The sequence below is a fragment of the Magnolia sinica genome, chromosome 1 (assembly GCF_029962835.1).
Source record: "Magnolia sinica isolate HGM2019 chromosome 1, MsV1, whole genome shotgun sequence".
Taxonomy (NCBI): Eukaryota; Viridiplantae; Streptophyta; class Magnoliopsida; order Magnoliales; family Magnoliaceae; genus Magnolia; species Magnolia sinica.
In genome coordinates, this window is record NC_080573.1 from 91,594,059 (window position 1) to 91,606,533 (window position 12,475).

Here is a 12,475-nt window from a genome sequence, read left to right on the forward strand (position 1 = left end):
ATTATGTGAAATCTACAGTGGGTCCCATTATTTGGACGATTTGATTTGATCTAAATCCTGCTACATGGTACAATCGCTAGGTGCATGCATATAAATCACTACACTTTGCAGGATGATCAAAGAACTCCATCAGAAAGTAAGTTACACTTGAACTTGTCTTTGAGGACGGAGTGGAAGTTCGTATCCCAGTGACCAATTAATTGACGGGGAGTTTATTTGATACCCTCACAGAGTACGGTGCACGATCCACAGGCACTCAAAACTTGTATACGTGGGAAGCGGCGTCCCGCCCTGTACGAAATCGGTCCAGGCAGGGGTTCTGTGGGGCCACTTGATGTATGGATTTTATCTGCTCCGTTCATCCATTTTTCAAATCATTTGAGGCTATGTTCTAAAAAATTAGGCAGATCCAAGATTCAAGTAGACCGCGCAATTGGATTGCCGACCGTTAAAAGTTTATTAGGAGCCACAGAAGTTTTGGATCAAGCCGAAAATTGTGTTTTCCCTGCGTTTAGGTTTGTGCGACCTTATGAACAGGTTGGATGGCATATAAACATCAGGGTGGGCTTTGGGAAGGCTTCAATGGTGGTTGTCATTATCACATTTGTTTCCTGTGGTGTGGCCCACTTGGATCTGTCAGTTTTTTAGATGGTATCCTAAATCGATCTAAAAAACATGGATGAATGGCATGGATTTATACATCACAGTGGACCTCATAGTTTCCGTGGACCAATTTCCATCCAAGGGTGTATATACGGTTGATACTAATTACAATTATACTTAATTGTAGAACCGGCTGGCTTTTTCTGATTGATGGATACTTGTTTGTTGAAACAGCATCACTGGATATTTTTATTTTTAACCATCTAATAAAATTTACACCTATCCAATAGTCAGATAATCAAAATAAGCTTTTTATATACTAAGCCATAGATAATTAAAATGCTTCTTTAAGTAATGGGGTATCCTTTGTTTACTATGAATCATTTGATACATAGTGTGGAATCTGACCAACAAGCTGGCCATAAGTGGTGTGGGAAAGGATGGCGTAGACACCCACAAAAAATGATATTAAAATTACTCTTCCACTTCAGTCAAGCTTCAATAAAACAAAATGCATCTTTACGGTTTGATACTCATTGAGTGACCGCATGACCTAGGTAGAATATGTTTCGGGTAAGTCCTGAAATAATTAATGGGTTGGATCAAAGGATCAAATGACTAACCAATCCAATTCTGACCAAATCGCTTGGATGCTTCTAGAACCAAAAACACACTTCATTATGATAAATTCACCTCTAGCTGGATTAAAAGGCCTTAAATCGTATCCCGTAGATCTGAGTTGGCTCAACCCGAGACTTGTACCTTTGCGACCGCGCTGTCGCCGCGGTTCCAACGTCGCGTCTCGCGCGCCGATGCGATACCCAGGCCAAGAGTTGTGGGCTCGCGCATATTTCGGAAAAACGCCGTGCATTTGCAAAATCCAAGAGAATCTATCAAATCAATCACATCAATTAAGTCAAGTACATCCCATCACAACTCATCACTCACCCATACCTCTCTCTTCACCAAGTCAAAATAACCCATGCTTAGCCCATTCATCTCATCCCAAAAGTCAATGAGACTCATGCCTCCCATGTCATACACACCACTCCTCTTTCTCTCATTTTCTTACTCCATTCCAAGCAATTCTCAAGGATAGAAAACATTCAAGCTTTTCATGAGAGGAGCCAAGTGTGGCCCACTCCCTACCCCAAGATCTCTCATCTTCACCCTTCAAATCTCATCAACTTCTATTAAAAGGAAAGCCATGGAGTTTAGGAGTCCAATGAGCTAAAGAATGAGTGATATAGGTGGGTGATCATAGTACTAGATCTTGATTTTGATTTAAGGCCCACATTCAATGGGACCCACTTGATGTATCCATTGTAAGAAAGGGGGGGCCCATGGTAGGGTTGTTCCTCCCCTCCATCAGGTTTCTCCCTCCCTCCCTCTCTCTCTCTCTCTCTCTCTCTCTCTCTCTCTTTCATTTTTATGGTCATGATGTGTGTGTGTGGCCCACCATGATGTGTTATATCCATTTGTTCACCCATCCCTGGACGTGGCCCACCATGATTTATGTATTAATATGCACCATCCAGCAAGCCTGGACAGTGGGAAAACACACATCAGTTTAATCGTGGCCCACCTAGCATGTATGGATGGACGGTGAGTTACACCATGGTGCATGTGTTTTGTCACTGTTGTCCATCTATTTCATCCAGACTGTCCAACAGTCTAGACGTGGTCGTGGGCCACCATGCCATATGTATTGTGTCCCAGCCGTCCATTTGGATGGTGGGCCAACAGGCGGCACCAGTAGCACTTGCTGTAGTTGACGTCAGCAAATGTTATGGGGCCCGCGCATGATATATGTATTTTATCCATACTACCCAGCAGCATGGGCCCCACACACGTGTGGACTCCACCGTGATGTATAGGTCATGGGACCCACCTCTGGCATAATTGCCATCCAGACCGTCTAGGCCACGTGGGCCACCACGTTGTATGTGTTATATCCAAATTGTCCATCTACTTGGACAGCAGCTGTGCGGGCCTAATCGTGAGGTATGCATTGTATCTGCACCGTTCATCCGTGCAAGATCCACCTCGATGTGAAAAGGCCAAGCTATATGTCCTAGAGGGGGGGTGAATAGGACAATGCCAAATAAAAACTTATAACAACGGAATAATAAAGAATATAATAGCCAAAGTGAATAACAATGCAGTAAATTAAAATGACCTCAAAATTCAGATCTTGAGAGGTTGATACAAACGTTGTTCTAAGGACAACCTTACACCAAAAACAGAGTTTATGGTAGGACAACCTTATTTCTAGAAAGATCTTTGTATCAAGTCTCAAATCGAAGAGGAATACAAAAATAAATATAAACTGAATTGGAAAAACTTGTAATAAAAAATGTATTATTCTAGGGACAGCCATACACCATAAAAATGGCAGGGCAACCTTGCTGGAACAACTTTCAAATGAAATTGAAATTCAAGCTGATAAAGGAATAGCTGAAAATAAATTCTAAACTATTACAACATTCTCACAAAGCTTGAATTAAATGATTACAACATTCACCATCATACATACTGTAAGTGCTATAGTTTCTATCCCCCTTTGTTGTCAAATTTGTAGTGCCAAAATCACTATTATACTCTGTTATATATAACTTGCATAAGTGAAGCTCTCTCAAGGATCAACATTCATAAACAAGCTAAGCTCACAACAAGCAAAGCTCTCAAGTACAAGACTCAAGATCTTGAATGAAAGAACTGCTCACAAGACAAGACTCTGGAATGAAAGATCTGCTCACAAGACAAGACTCAAGCTGAACTCAAGACTCAAGCTGAAACTCAAGCCACTTTCAAGATTGAGTTACATGAAGAGTTCAACTACATCAAGACTTCAAGACTGATACTTCAAGGTCACTTGTTTCAAATTTTTCAATGTCCATACTTCATGTTTGAGGTTTGATTGACCATAGGTTGACCTTAGAAGTAGGTCATTTCGGATACATAAGTCGAATGTTATTTTTCATGTGATTGGTCTGTTCTTCGACTAGTCCTAGGCCTTCTTCGACTAGACCTAGACTTGCTTCGACCAGTCTAAGAAATTTCTCGACCAGTCGTAAGTTTGTTACAAATTCCGGATAAAATCTGTTAGCCTTTGACTAGTCCTGGAATCTGTTCGACCAGTCGTAGGAACAGTGTCGACTGATCTTCGACCAGTCGTACAACCTTCGACTCGAAGTCCAGCGAAGGTTTACAGGACCTACGACCAGTCGAAGGAAACCTACGACCAGTCGTAGGTGACCTACGACCAGTCGTAGGAGGGCTACGACCAGTCGTAGAACGGTCAAAGCTTATCCCGCCTAATCTTTTAAATATCTGTTATGGCTTCGACTAGTCGAAGAGCACTCTAGACCAGTCGAAGACCCGATCTTCTCACTTATAAATAGTGCACGAATCTCAGAAGAAATTATCGAATTAATTAAAGTATCCAAGCCAATCCTTGTCGAACTTCTGAGAGATAATTCTGTGCTCCATCTAAGCTAAGTGTGCTTATTTAATATTTTCCTTCCTTAGCTTTATTTTAATTGATTTTGTTTCTTATATTCCAATCTGATTTGATAAAGAGGAATTATTATTCCCTTTCTTTGGAATCAAAATCAATTAAGGCAAGCCCTATTTGGTTTAATTTAAAATCTATTAGAACTAGAACCATTGTAATCGAGTACTGGACATTGAACTTGGACATTCAATCATCTACTTTGATTTGGTTCTACCGCACTGCTACAAGAGATATTCACGTATTTTACATATTGTAAATTCCTTTCTATTATTTTGGTTTCTTTCAAGATTTGCCAGAAAAATCTTGTTATTTTGGTTATCTGGGGAAAGCCAGGAAAACTCTTAGTGGGGGTTTTTTTAATTGTGTAAGCCCACATACAAAGACACAATTGTAAGGGTTTTGGGTGAACCTGGGAAAACCTATTTTTAGTGAACGCTAATATTCCCTGTGTGAGGATATTAGGAGTGGAGTAGCATTTTGTGTGGCTGTTGTTTAACAGTTGGTGAACACACATGCGAACCACTATAATCCCTTGAGTTGTGGTTGATTGTTTTATTCTTCTAATTTTTTATTCTTTTTGTGGGATGTATGTATGCTGGTGAATGTTGTAATTCTTTCAAGCTTTGTGAGAATGTTGTAATAGCTTAGAATTTACTTTCTGCTATTCCTTTTTAAGCTTGATTTTCAATTTCATTTGAAAGTTGTTCCAGCAAGGTTGCCCTACCATTTTTATGGTGTATGGCTGTCCCTAGAACAATACATCTTTAATTACAAGTTATTTCAATTCAGTTTATATTTATTTTTGTATTCCTCTTCGATTTGAGACTTGATACAAAGACCTTTCTAGAAATAAGGTTGTCCTACCATAAACTCTGTTTTTGGTGTAAGGTTGTCCTTAGAACAACGTTTGTATCAACCTTTCAAGATCTGAATTTTGAGGTTGTTTTTCTTTCCTGCATTGTTATTTAATTTGGCTATCATTTTCTTTATTATTCCGCTGTTATTAGTTTTTATTTGGCATTGTCCTATTCACCCCCCCTCTAGGACATATAGCTTGGCCTTTTCACATACAACCCACAAAAGAATAATTAAAGAATAGAAGTATAAACCATTCAACTACAACACAAGGGTTTATAGTGGTTCGCCTGTGTGTTCACCAACTGTTAAACAACAGCCACACAAAAAGCTACTCCACTCCTAATATCCTCACATAGGGGATATTAGCGTTTACTAACAAATAGGTTTTCCCAGGTTCACCCAAAACCCTTACAATTGTGTCTTTGTATGTGGGCTTACACAATTAAAAAACCCCACTTCTGAGTTTTCCTGGCTCTCCTCAGATAACCAATATAACAAGATTTTTCTGGCAAATCTTGAAAGAAACCAAAATAATAGAAAGGAATTTACAATATGTAAAATACCTGAATATCTTCTTCGTTGTAGCAGCCCGGTAGAACCAAATCAAAGTAGATGACTGAATGTCCAAGTTCAATGTCCAGTACTCGATTACAATGGTTCTAGTTCTAATAGATTTTAAATTAAACCAAATAGGGCTTGCCTTAATTGATTTTGATTCCAAAGAAAGGGAATAACAATTCCTCTTTTCAAATCAGATTGGAATAGCAGAAACAAAATCAATTAAAATAAAGCTAAGGAAAGAAGAATATTAAATAAGCACACTTAGCTTAGATGGAGCACAGAATTATCTCTCAAAATTTCGACGAAGATTGGCTTGAATACTTTAGTTAAATCGATGATTTCTTCTGAGATTCGTGCACTATTTATAAGTGAGAAGATCAGGTCTTCGACTGGTCTAGAGTGCTCTTCAACTAGTCGAAGCACTAACAGATATTTGAAAAATCCGGCCGGATATGCTTTGACCGTTCTACGACTGGTCGAAGCTTTCCTACGACTGGTCGTAGGTCCTGTAAACCATCGCTGGACTTCGAGTCGAAGGTTTTACGACTGGTCGAAGATCAGTTGACACTGTTCCTACGACTGGTCGAACAGATTCCTGGACTAGTCGAAGGCTAACAGATTTTATCCGGAATTTGTAACAAACTCACGACTGGTCGAGGAATATCTTAGACTGGTCGAAGCAAGTCTAGGACTAGTCGAAGAAGACCTAGGACTAGTCGAAGAACAGACCAATCACATGTAAAATAAACATTTGGTTTATGTATCCAAAATGACCTACTTCTAAGGTCAACCTATGGTCAATCAAACCTCAATCATGAAGTATAGACATTGAAACATTAGGAACAAGTGACCTTGAAGTATGAGCCTTGTAATCTTGATGTAGATCATACCTTGATGCAGCTTAATCTTGAGAGTGTACAAACTGCCTTGAACTCTTCTTGAAGTCTTGCAGCTTGAGTCTTGTCTTGTGAGCTGTTCTTTCATTCAAGATTGATCCTTGTACTTGCGAGCTTTGCTTGTTGTGAGCTTAGCTTGTTCATGAATGTTGATCTTTGAGGAGCTTCACTTATGCAAGTTATATATAACATAACAGTGATTTTGGCACCACAAATTTGACAACAGACAGGGATATAAACTATAGCACTTACACGATGTACATATTTTATCCATTGTCCATCCCTGGCCAGGAGGTGGGCCCGCCTTGGTGATGTATTCCATCCAGGCCGTCCGTCCGCTGGACGTTCAGGACGCCTGGATGGAAGGAATGAAAACACAAATATCAGCTCATTTCAAGTTGAGGTGGGCCACATGTGTGGACCCACCTCTGACATGTGCATTTCATCCATGCAGCCCATCGTCCCTTTGTTGGACGGTGGGGCCCATGTGATGTACGTGCCTTATGTCCGGAAGTCCGTTCGGACCATGAGTCCCACGTGGGACTCCAATGATGTATGCGTTTTTCCCATGCCGACCATGGGCTGGGACATGGGGCCCATATGATGTATATCCACACTGTCCAGACCCCTGGACAGTGGGTCCCACATGAGGCATGTGCTGTATCAACACCGTCCAGATCATGGGGCTAGCTTTGATGTATGTGTTATGTACACACCGTCCATTCCAACTGCACATGGACCCCACCTTGATGTCGTGTTTCATGTATGCCCTTCACTTGTGCGGCCCTCCGTGACGTATGTGCTTTGCAACCATGTCATCCATCTGTTTTCTATTGTGCGGGACTGACTGTGATGTTTGGGTCTCATCCACGCCATCCGTTTGATGGGTGGGGCCGACCTTGATATATGTATTCTGTATCAACTCCGTCCATTCCTGGACAGTGCATGTGGGAACGGTCGTGACGTATGGGTCTTATCCACACCATCCAGCCCTCTGAATGGTGGGACCCACCTCATGTATGCATTATATATTCACACCGTCCATCAGGTTAGGACAATGGTGGACCCCTTCATGATGTATGTACTTTATACCCTCGTCGTCCGTCCCTTGGACATGAGGCCCACCTTGTGATGTGTTGTATATTCACACTGTCTAGGGGCAGCGGCCCACCCTGATGAATGCATTGTACATCCAGGCTGCCCATTTGTTTTTCCTGGATTATGGGTTGCCCATTTTGTGGTGTATTAGGCCCACCTAGATGTATGTAATGTAAGTCCATGCGATGCAGCCCACTTGATGTATATGAGGCCCATGTGATGCTGCCCACTTGATGTAAAAGAGGCCCATTATTGTGGCCCATTACGATGCATATAAGGCTCATGAGATGTGGCCCATTGTGATGTATATGCGGCCAATATTTGAGGCCCATTGTGATGTATGTGCGGCCCATGTAATGAGGCCCAGTGTGATGTATTTAAGGCTCATGGGATGTGGCCCAATGTAATGTATATGAGGTCCTTGTATGAGGCCCATTGTGATATGTATTAGGCCTATGAGATGTGGCCCATTGTGATGTATTTGTGGCCTTTTTTGCGAGGCCCAATATGATGCATTTGCGGCCCATCTAGTGAGGCCCGATGAGATATATACGTGGCCCTTGAGTGAGGCCCATGGTGATGTATATTAGGCCCTTGTGGGAGGCCATGGGCCCACTATACATTTGGCTTTATGTGGGTCACTCCTTGGGAGCAATGTTGGTTAAATTCCATATTAATGGGCAATGATGGTTAAATGTTGACATTGTGACCTTCCCTTAAGCCATTTGTTAGGTCGATTATTGATATCGATTATGAGTACATAATAGTATAACATCATGACACATGCCCATACGCATCATCTAATGCTTGATATGAGATATGGTTGACCATCGCATTTGCCATCTGGGCAGATTATTATAGGACTCCCTGATAGTTGGAGTTGCCCTACATGATCGCGCGGTACACAGGATTGTTGCATGACTGGATGGTATGACTCATGCATCTCACATTTTGTAATATGACTACCATACGTCCTAGCGATATCAGGGCCGTGGCCTCCACAAACATGTCTTGGATGCCTAGATGGGACACTGAAAATGTTTGGTTCTAGCATACGAGCGCCATATATGTCCCTACGTGAAAATTCTAAACCTCCATGGTCAGGAGATGCCCCAACTTCTAGACCAAGTGGATATATATGAGCGCATGAGGGTCATATACCAGTAAGCCGTGTTTCCCACTCTGTTGTGGTCGGTTGGAGGAGGTGTGACCTTACCTGCCTGAGTGAAGGGGCAATATCTAGGTTGAGTTTGACCAGCTTGAGGAATGGGTCTGTTATCGACGAGCTGGGCCTGTTATTGGCAGACAGATAGTGAGGTCTCTTTCACTTACCTAGTTGTGCACTCGAATAGGGGCGACAAGCTGGAGTAGAGTGTACTAGACCCCAGTGATATCCCAGAGATGTACAGTACTAATGTGTGGACTTATTTAGCAGGTGTGGCATTCTCAACATTTTATTTATTCATTCACTATCCACTCGGGTTTGTAATGTGCAACTAATTATTATTGTACCTTCACAATGGCTAGGATCTTGGTTGAGGCGTGCGACCAACCTAAGGTCAGGAGTTTACTACATTGTGTCTGACTATCTAAATTTAGGTATGAGACTGATTTGGATAGAAGTCCCTTGTGATGGACCCCATAGCCTACGATACTACGTACTATCATCCCGACTTCATACTTCAGCTTGGTCATTTTATTCACACCACATATTGCATTGCATCCTCAGTATGTGATATTTGGCTTACTATGTCTCTGCATTGCATAGTTGATCTATATTACTTCCTCAGTATATGATATTGGCTTATTATGTTTTTACATCGTATAGCCTGGATAAGGTTGATGGTATTTGTGGATTTACCAGCATGTTTCCGCATTGTTCTGATATTGCATACCTGACACTTACCTTGCGCACACACTTTCACCACCCTCTAAGCTTTCTATAAGCTTATGCATGATAGATGCGTGCAGGTGGTGTTAGGTCGCAGCAACGTTGAGCTTGGAGGGTGTAGCTGTCTTTTGGAGCTTTGATTTTCAATACATGTATTTCCCTTTCAGCACTGTATTCAAATGTTTATATTAGTGGATATGTGATGATGATGTTGTCTTTGTGATTTAGGTAAACTTGTGATTATGCTTCTTACGAGATAATGTACATTGGAAAATCCTCTTTCTAGGATCCTAGGATCGGAATCTAGCGTATGGGCTCTGGGAGCCAAGAGTGGGGTACTACAGAGGCTGTCGGTACCGGATTTGGCAATTAGGAATTTTGTGAGCCCAGTTTTCGAGTTTGGGAAGTGACACCTAGGATGTTTCAAAGCATCTTTTAAGGCTTGGAAAGAGAGAGAAAGCTTAGGTGGAGTGTGACAATGATCTTTCACTTCAATTTCTTCATGGGTTCTAGTTGATCTTTTATTTTTCTTATAAGATGTTAGTCTTCTTATGCTAATTTCTTAACTAAGGCTAAGGGACGAAACCTATAGTTTAGTTTGATGTTTAGTTTATTTTTATTTAAGTATATGTTGAACTTCAATTAAGTTTTAGTTTAAATAAAGATATATTTTCAGTTTTCTATAATTTATTATGACTAAAATTATAGTAGATGCTGTGAAAGCTTTTGATATAATCTTATTAGCTTCAGAATTGTGTGATGTGTAAAATTCGTTGTTCACCTTCGTCTATGGGCATGGTAGATGATTGAATTCCCTATAATCATTGCAATTAGACGAATATTTAAGAATTAAACTAATGAAAAGTTCAGATTATGTTTTAACTGCTCCATCATCCGATTGGATAGGATAGGAGTTCGATTCCAATCGAGGTGTCATTGAATCAAGTAGATTGAATATTGAGATTGCTATAGGTGAATTCCTGGATCCTTAGTCTTTTTTTCTTTATTTATTTAAAATTTTTTTTCTTAAAATGCTGGATTAAAAACCTAGACAAACCATAAGACTTAGATTAGTTTTAGGTCGTGTTCTTCATTCCTTGTGGATTCGACCTCAGTGTCACCGAGCTATTACTACATCACGACCCTGCACTCGGGGTTGTGAACACATGTCTATACTAAATTTGGGTTTAATCTAATCTTTCTAACCCCTTCATCTGATTCATGTAATTCAAACCAGTTTTGTTTCTAGTGCAGTGGCTAGCATTAACACCCTTCCGAATGGCTTAGAGTTGTAGGGTCCAAAGATATCTAATTAATTCTAAATTTTGTAGGATGATATTATAATTGATATGACATTTATATACCAAATTTGAGGCCAATCCAATATGTATAACCCATGTTTTCCATAAATTGAACCACACTAGGGGCTCTTTGTGAGGTTAGTTGTCAACCAACCCGTTAATAAGGTCATTAGGACTTGGATGAAGGGATAACACAAATATCCACTTGGTCAGTGGCCCTTAGGCCCACCTTATGACCCAACATGATGTCGATACTTTGTACATATATTGGATGAGATGATAGACCCACTAGCCATGGACCCCACCTTGATATATGCATTATATATATGACATCCACCATGATCCAATCACAACATATATTTTCAACTTAATTAATGTAATGTGTGGACGCCCCTATGATGTTTGGTTGATTGTGATGACTGGTTTTGACGTGTGTGATGGAATGTGTAGTTGTGATGATGTAAATTTCCTCATATCATATATTTTTCATTCGGCCTATTTGGTATTATAATGTAATAAGTGTGTAAATGTAGTTATTATCTCTTGTAGTGATTGTGCCTTGGGATTTGTGAGAGCCTATTTATTTTATTTGGGCCTTAATGAAGCCCACTCGGCCTATGGGCTATAAGAAGTCCACATATTATGGAAAATTGGGCCTTTAGAAAGCTCACTTGATTGGCGGGCTCTAGTGAAGCCCACTTGTGTTGTGGGATGGAGGGAGAGCTCACTTGTGTTATGGGGCCTTGTTAACCCCACATGTTCATAGGTCTTGGTTAAGCCCACTTGCTCATGGGATTCGGGCCTTTAAGCCGACTCACAAAAGGAATTGCTAAGGGGCTAGGAAGGCCGCTTTCATGATCAAGAGTACTAATTGCACAATAATGAATGATTTTATGTACTTAAGTGGTGTAAAATGAAACCCAAGGATTTCGGCACAAGCCCATTTGAATATCATACGTAGATGATTCAATGATAGTCGGATGCATGCCTGAATAGTATATGATATTCATTTAACATTAGTATAATATAACATTCCCATGCATAAATCCCAGGAAAAGGAAGACTAGACTTAGGTCCTCATGTTGTCCAAATGAAATATGTGATATGATATTAGGCCATCGTGTTGGCTAAGTGAAATATGTGATAGGATATTAGGCCCTCGTGTTGTCGAAGTGAAATATGTTATAAGATATTAGGCTATCGTATTGGCCAAGTGAAATATATGATATGATATTAGGCCTTCGTGTTGGCCAAATGAAATATGTGATATGATATTGTTGGCCAAGTGAAATATGTGACATGATAGTAGGCCCTCATGTTGGTCAATTGAAGTATATGATAAGATATTTGGGTCCTCATGTGTCTAAGTAGATTATATATTGCATTATATGATTATCGGGCGGCCCATCCACGCGATAAGGTGACAAGACCCAAGGTTTTATGATGTGTATTGCCATGCGGCCCATCATATTCTCTCGATGTGGTGACAAGAACCGAGGAGTAGTATGGGTGGTTAGTAGTGGCTCTCATGTTGGTTTAACCAAATTCATGGATGGTTCTATCTAACTGGGAAGCATACAGACGCCCCAAAGGATGTTGTAGTAATCTTCTTCTATGTGAAAAAGCCCCAATTCCCTAGCTTATGGAGGTTATTGGGTCCTTAGGATACGATATTCAACAATTACCCTAATTGACCAATGGGAAGCTCTGACTTCACACGTGTATAAGTTGGAAGAAGGGGAGAGAGTTT